The sequence below is a fragment of the Cicer arietinum genome, chromosome 3 (genome assembly GCF_000331145.2).
Source record: "Cicer arietinum cultivar CDC Frontier isolate Library 1 chromosome 3, Cicar.CDCFrontier_v2.0, whole genome shotgun sequence".
In the NCBI taxonomy this organism is placed as follows: domain Eukaryota; kingdom Viridiplantae; phylum Streptophyta; class Magnoliopsida; order Fabales; family Fabaceae; genus Cicer; species Cicer arietinum.
In genome coordinates, this window is record NC_021162.2 from 18,564,349 (window position 1) to 18,572,955 (window position 8,607).

The 8,607-nt window shown below is 35.7% G+C and overlaps 1 long non-coding RNA gene across 1 annotated transcript; it reads right to left on the minus strand.

Moving 5' to 3' along the window:
• Nucleotides 1-165: 165 nt before the first annotated feature.
• LOC113785857 (uncharacterized) lies at nucleotides 166-1,115 on the minus strand. Its single transcript, XR_003472040.2, has 2 exons — nucleotides 968-1,115; nucleotides 166-485 (listed from the first exon to the last, which is right to left on the minus strand). It is a non-coding gene; the product is annotated as an uncharacterized lncRNA (long non-coding RNA).
• Nucleotides 1,116-8,607: the final 7,492 nt, after the last annotated feature.

Below are 8,607 nucleotides of genomic sequence, written 5' to 3' on the forward strand. Positions count from 1 at the left end.
ATAACATCAATAACATTAAAAAAAAAATGAAAAACTCAAACCATTAGCCAACCATCCTAATTAGCTATATATAATTTATATTGAAACTACTTATGATTTGTAACGGTACCAATTCTTATTGCATAGCATTGTTATATAGGAAGAATATTATGTAACAATTAATAATGATTCATTAACATTATTTGCTAAGTAGCAACATATATTTAAGTTGCACTCCCATTTACATGCATCATTTAATAAAATCCAACTCATTAGTTGGAAACAAACTATTTAATTAAAGGTTTATTTAAAGTATAGATTCATCATGAGATTGACATATCATATGATCATATTCATGATAACATCTTACATTAATACGGGGATACAAACACCAACTGGAAAAGATAAAGAAGCACAATAACAACCACCACCACATGGTGAACCACCTATTATACAATCACTACCAGTACAAAATTGTGCCTTTCCTTTCCTCATTAACAACATTACTGCAAATGGTTAAACGAATTAAAGTTCGAACAATATATACATACAATTTTAGTTAGAGAGTTAGAATTAAATTTTATCGCTTAGTACATTAGTATTAATATTAATATTTTATTTTCATATTTAATTTATAATTCAAAATTAAATTAGGGTTAGTTTAAATTTGATTTGTTAAGATAAACTTGATTTAAAATTTAAATTAGAATTATATAATATTTGAATTTGAACTTTAAATAAGAATTCAATTCTGTTGATTAGGTAAATAAGGATAAAATTGTAAATATAATTTAAATACAGAGTAAAATTCGAACAAAAAAAATATTACAAATTAAATAAGATATTACCTTTATATAAGTGTGATTTAGGGTAATGGTGCTTAATAATTTAATAGACTATTTTCCGTTTATAATAATTTCTCATTAGCTCAAAATTATAATTGGAGATGTACGATAATAGTAATAAAAAAAATGATTGAAATACATACCAAATGTGGCAAGAAAGAACACAACCATAGGAGAGAGCTTAACATAAGTCATTATTTGATTGGAAAAAAAATCAACTACAATAGTTTGTTGGTTATGAGCTTAGTTTCATTTTGCATTAGTTAATTTTGCATGATAATTACAGGCTATAAATATTGACAATAATAATACAGGCTATAAATATTGTTTAGTCCAAATTGAATACTACATGGGGAACCAATCAATAATATTAATAATTTCAAAACAAGTCTAATGTGACTCTTTTAATAATTCTTCTCTTATTATATTGAGAAGCAAGGAACACAAAATTTATAAATTACGCATGTATGGTTGAAATTTGAAGGCAGGGTTTAATAAAATACATTATTATTTGTGGACTAACTAGTGTGGGAATTTATAATTATAAAATTAGTGTATGATAGAACATGTAACACCCCGATTTTCAAAGCGAAGGTGTATTTTTTTTTTCAAAAGAGATTAAAATAAAACAGAGAAATAAATAAGGAAATACCTTTGGATAAATAATTGAGTCATTATAATTTACAAGCAGCAGAAAAGTTTCTCCAAATATGGATCCAAAGTATTTACACAACAACAAATGATACATGGAACCCATTCAAATAAGATGTCATACTGACAATATTAGTAAATGTACAGTTTTCCAGTTCAAAATAACGTAATCCAAAAAAATATATGTTCCCTCTATGTCATCCTAATCTGATCATTCTTCAAAAAAAAACTATAGCTATACACCCTGAGTGATCTCCACGCGCCCCGTGAGATCCTCCTAACATAGCTCCAGTCAAGCATTCTCATCTACATTCCCATCCGTAGGGTACGAACCGGTAGGATCGTCCTGGCTCTCATCTGAGGGCAAAGCCCAGATTTCCACAACAGTTGTAAAGGGTCACCAACCGAAATTAACAGTTAACACATAACATTTAAGTTTTTAAATGCACAAAATAACCTTTCAACTAAGCATGCACCTTAAAAAGATTTTCCATATGCTAAAAGTTCATATAATGCTTGCCAATTAAAAATGAAATCAAAATAAAGTTCTCAATCCATCAAGTAATACATAACTGACCAAAACATTGATAAATCAATTGAGCAATCGATTATCTAACTCAAAATAAGAATTTCTACTGAGCCAATCGATTGCCAAATCGATTTTTTCAGTTCTGCTGAGTTCCTGTATGGTCAAATCGATTTTGTCAGTTTTGCTGAGTTCCTGCATGGCCAAATCGATTTCCAAATCGATTTTGTCAGTTTTGTTGAGTTCCTGCATGGCCAAATCGATTTCTTGAATGGTTTTAAAAAAAAACAGATTACAAAATCGATTGGAAAATTGATTTTGTCAAATTAGGGAAGTCCCTACACCTCATCCAATCGATTGGAAAATCGATTTCCCTGCTTATCCTTCCAAAAATACATAAACTAATCCAATCACATTCATACACAAACCCACATCTTAACACTTAGCAATTCCCACCCGATCACCACGACAGATTGAGTTTCGAAATAGTTTTACAATCCATCACACTTACACACAATGTCAATACACAACACTTAGCAATTTCAACGCAATCACTACAACATCATGAGCTTCGAAAAAACACTCAATCATAAACTTGAATCAACCACGACTCGCGTGCCAAACACCTTAATGCAATGCGTATATGCCAAAATGCATGGACTCGGAATTCCAAACCAAAACCCTCCTCGAAGGGCCGTAAATCATAATTGCACCGCCTATCGCAGGCCAAAGTACCAATTACCGAGGTGCCACCTATCACGGGTCAGCACGATTTACTAAAAGAAAAAATGTAAATCGTAAACGTACCGCCTATCACATGCCAAAGTACTATTTACCGAGGTGCCACCTATCACGTGTCAGCACAATTTACCAAAACGTAAATCGTAAACGTACCACCTATCACGGGTCAGTACTGTTTACCGATGTGCCACCTATCACGGGTCAACACGATTTACCAAAATGAAATGCATGAGCATACACTGACTCCATCCACGTTTAACTTAAACGATTTTCACGACCACATTAAGTTAACGTAGACATTAAGAGATTCCCCATTCTTAATACTCGTTTAACTTAAACGATTTTCACGACCACATTAAGTTAACGTAGACATTAAGAGATTCCCCATTCTTAATACTCGTTTAACTTAAACGATTTTCACGACAACATTAAGTAAACGTAGACATTAAGAGATTCCTCATTCTTAATACTCATTTAACTTAAACCGTTTTCACAACAAACATTAGGTAAACAAGACATTAAGAGATTCCCCATTCTTAATACTCGTTTAACTTAAACGATTTTCACGACAACATTAAGTAAACGTAGACATTAAGAGATTCTCCATTCTTAATACTCGTTTAACTCTAATGGTTTTCAAATTCCACACAAAACAAACTCAAATATATTATCAAATTCAATCCACGATCCACACCAAAACACATCAATTCATTTCTCCACAAAATCTAACCATACACATATCAAATTTCATCAGTATTAATTAAGAACACGCCAAATACGACGAACACAAATCAACACAATCCACCACTCAAACACAACAAGTTTCATTTACTCAAAATCATACATAAATGAGTTTAAATTCATTTTCCACGAAACATTCATCAATATAACCAAAACCTGACTCTAAGATTTTACCCATAAAGCCTTAGATTCATTTTTCCCCAAATCAACACTTCAACCCTAACAAATTCCTTTTCACACAACTACAGATAAGTCCCTAAATGCAAACTAGAAGTTTGGAAGGAGCCCTTACCTTAACGTTAGCTTTAACGTGCGAACACGGTACCGCGAGTAAGCCCGGTAAAAATCTCCGCTCGCAACGTCGCCTCCAAAGTTGGTTCCCTAGCACCGTAGCGTGGTAGTGAGCAATTGTCCCTTCTATCTCTTCGCGAAACGAAGCTTAGATCTAGATGAAACGGAGAGGTTTGTGTTTAACGATTTTGAAATCCCTAACACCGTTTTTCTTCGTTTTCGAAACAACGAGGAAGTACGAAGCTGAGAAATCCTTGTCTTCTCACCCACCAAGCCTTGGGTATCTATTCTTGAGCAAAAGGAAGCAACAAAAATGAAAAATGGAAGAAGGAGGAGGAATGGGTCGCGAGGCAGCAGAGGAAGAAGCTGGAATTGTGATTTTCTTTCTTTCCCTTTTCCTTTCTTTCCTTTTTCCTTCCTTTCTATTTCTTTTCTTTCTATTTCCTTTTCTTTCTTCTTTTCCTTCCTTTTTCCTTTCCCTCCAAACATATATCCATTATATATATTAATTATAATTAACAAATATCTCAAAATATCTAGATATTTGTTAATTTACCATTTCACCCATAACGCATTAAATTCTTCGTAAAAGATTCACCGCAGTTAATTTAATTTATTTATCGATGGGTAATTCTAATCGGGCATGAACAAATCTTTTCGGTCATATAAACTCCAAAATATTAATAACTTTGGCTAAAAAGCCTCCGATTTCAATATCCAAAATACACAAAAATACATAAAGTATACTTTAAAATTATGGGTCTTACATTACTACCCCCCTAAAATTAGTTTCGTCCTCGAAACTATGCGTCGATAAATAACTCTGGGTGTTGTTCTCTCATCTTGCTCTCCAGTTCCCAAGTCGCATCTCCAGTAATTGGGTTCCAAATCACCTTGAGCAATGAAACATCTTTGGTCCTCAATCGCTTAATCTTCCTGTCATCAATTCTCACAGGTGGTACTTCGAATGACAAGTTATCCTTCAGTTGGATTGTGTCTGGTTCGATCACATGAGATGGATCTGCAAGATATTTCCTCAACTGTGACACATGAAACACGTCATGAATATTGGACAGTATCGGAGGCAATGCAATCCGATAAGCAACAGGCCCAATTCGTGCAGAAATCTGATATGGTCCAATGAATTTCGGAGTCAACTTCTTCGATTTCAAGGCTCTACCTACTCCAGTAGTAGGTGTGACTCTCAGAAATACATGGTCACCCTGTTCGAATTCCAAAAGTCTGCGACGCTTGTCCGCGTAACTCTTCTGACGATCTTGTGAAGTCTTCATTTTCTCCTTGATCTTCCTTACTTTAGCTGTGGTCTGTTGCACCATCTCTGGTCCGACAATCATATTCTCACCGTCTTTATACCAACACAAGGGCGTCTGACACTTGCGTCCGTATAAAGCTTCATATGGTGCCATTCCAATACTTGCGTGGAAACTATTGTTGTAAGTGAACTCAATCAACGGAAGTACATCATCCCAACTTCCTCTATCATCTAAAACACATGCTCTCAACAGATCTTCCAAGGACTGATTTGTCCTTTCAGTCTGTCCGTCCGTTTGTGGATGGTAAGCTGAACTCAATCGTAGCTTCGTTCCCAACGCTTCGTGCAATGCTCCCCAAAAATGCGATGTGAACTTCGGATCACGGTCTGATACAATGCTCGATGGTACCCCGTGTAACCTCACAATTTCAGCAATGTAGATCTCCGTTAGCTGATCCAAAAAGTGAGCGGATTTAGTCAGTCGATCCACTATCACCCATATAGAATCATTCTTTCTCCTTGTTTTTGGCAACCCAGTTATAAAATCCATGGAAATGTTGTCCGACTTCCATTCCGGTATATCTAACGGTTGCAACATCCCAGCAGGTCGTTGATGTTCCACCTTCGCTTTCTGACAAGTTAGACAAGTTGATACATACTCCGCTATATGTTTCTTCATTCCTGGCCACCAATAATGCTGTCTCAAATCCTGATACATCTTTGTTGCTCCAGGATGAATACTCAACTTGCTCTTATGAGCCTCTTCTAAGATTGTTTTCCTCATATCTGTAATTCCTGGTACACAAATCCTACCTTTACATCGCAAAATATTATCTGATCCAATCTTAAACTCAGTTGTCTTCCCTTGCACTATTAGGTTCCTCTTCTCTTGAATTAAGACGTCATCTTGAGAATTTGCAATGTCTTCAAGTAGTCCACTGGAAATCTTAATCATTCCGAATTTCAAAATTCTCGGTGCAAGCTCTACGTTCAAGTGTAGATCTCTAAAAGCTTCCCACAACTCTTGTTGTCTAGCCATAATTGTTGAAGACATCGATACACTTCTTCTACTCAACGCATCAGCCACTACATTGGCCTTCCCAGGGTGGTACTGCAGTGTGAAATCAAAATCCTTGAGAGTCTCCATCCATCGTCTCTTGCGCATGTTCAATTCCTTCTGAATAAACAAATATTTCAAACTTTTATGGTCACTGAACACTGTGAACATGCACCCATATAAATAGTGCCTCCAAATCTTCAATGCAAAAACAACAGCAGCAAGCTCCCAATCATGAGTAGGATAGTTTCTCTCATGAATCTTCAATTGCCTTGAGGCATAAGCTACATATTTCTTGTGTTGCATCAGAACACATCCCAAACCTTGGTGAGACGCATCACAGTAAACTCCATATGGTTCTTCTGATTGCAGTAATACCAATGCTAGTGAGGTTATCAACTTTCTCTATAGTAATTGAAAATTTTCCTCACACTTCTCTGTCCATGCGAACGGTTGGTCCTTTCTAGTGAGTTGTGTCAATGGAGCCACAATCTTAGCACAACCTTCAATAAACCTCCTGTCGTACCCTGATAGTCCTACGAAACTTAAAGTAAGAGTAATAACTGCACCAGGTTTGCACTCAACTCAACCTACACGATAGAACTTGCTTTGTCATGTTTCTGTGAAGAAAGTGTCGTCTATCCCTTTTCATAGATATTTAATAACATTACGCACTTTCATAGTCGGTAAGACTCGTTTGTTCCATTCAACATGATTTTGTTTACTATCAACAAGAGATTAAGGATGATCAGTTCCTCAATTTGTCAATAAGTAGCCAACAACCATGATTGTGGCTTAGACTATCTTAACCGAACTGTAATAGCGTTCCTTTAACTTCGATACAAGCCTATTTCGTTGATACCTAAGCACCAAATGCTATTCCAAATGGAATCCCTATCTCCTCAATAATTTCAGGGTGTTCACACCTCTTTGACAGTTATTAAACTTCATCCAGTCTTATCCTGAAATCTACCAGGCGAACATCTAATGCTCTTCTTAAAAAGCTCTCCACTTAGATCCTTACATGAAATCCCTTATTAGTCTAATGTCAATCCATCCATACTCATCATCTTCGAGTTAACACCAACACATAGCTTCTGTGTCCTTGGAACCATTTCCTAAATTCCATGTCGTCATGATTTGCTTCAACTCTGCCTGACAATCCGTCATCTCGAAGATCTTTTCCATTTTCTTGAATCCACTAATCAGCTCTTTTCCTGAGTTCTCATCACCCTTGAACTTTGGAGGATGGTAACAACGAAAATCTTTAATCCTCTTGACTCAATAGCACATAACTCTATTTCCCTCTTCTCCAGATCCCGTAGAGTCTTTGCAGTTGTCTGTGCAACAGCAGAAACATCCATGTTATTTGTAGCTTCAACCATTTGATCATCCCCACTGACGTTCATTCTTGCAACGTCGTTCCTTCTTGGAGGTAGTGTTTCCCCAAAACCAACACCAAGAAAAGTGTTAACGCTACAATGAATAATTCTAAAACTAACTTTCGAATATATCAACACATAATAACTATCCCTGATCTGACAACTCAGACCAATTACCCCGACGCATGATCAAATAACGACTCCCAACTTACAGTTGGCCTACAATCTATAACCAAGGTTCCACAGCCCCCAAAGAAAACCAAACCAAAGCTCTGATACCACAATGTAACACCCCGATTTTCAAAGCGAGGGTGTATTTTTTTTTTTCAAAAGAGATTAAAATAAAACAGAGAAATAAATAAGGAAATACCTTTGGATAAATAATTGTGTCATTATAATTTACAAGTAGCGGAAAAGTTTCTCCAAATATGGATCCAAAGTATTTACACAACAACAAATGATACATGGAACCCATTCAAATAAGATGTCATACTGACAATATTAGTAAAGGTACAGTTTTCCAGTTCAAAATAAAGTAATCCAAAAAAACATATGTTCCTTCTATGTCATCCTAATCTGATCATTCTTCAAAAAAAACTATAGCTATACACCCTGAGTGATCTCCACCCGCCCCGTGAGATCCTCCTAACATAGCTCCAGTCAAGCATTCCCATCTACATTCCCATCCGTAGGGTACGAACCGGTAGGATCGTCCTGGCTCTCATCTGAGGGCAAAGCCCAGATTTCCACAATAGTTGTAAAGGGTCACCAACCGAAATTAACAGTTAACACACAACATTTATGTTTTTAAATGCACAATATAACCTTTCAACTAAGCATGCACCTTAAAAGGATTTTCCATATGCTAAAAGTTCATATAATGCTTTCCAATTAAAAATGAAATCAAAATAAAGTTCTCAATCCATCAAGTAATACATAACTGACCAAAACATTGATAAATCAATTGAGCAATCGATTATCTAACTCAAAATAAGAATTTCTACTAAGCCAATCAATTTCCAAATCGATTTCCTGAAGGTTTTTAGTGAAATTTGAATTATGGGCTTAATTCAATCGATTGGGCAATCGATTGACAGAATAGCTGAGCCACTGACTTAATG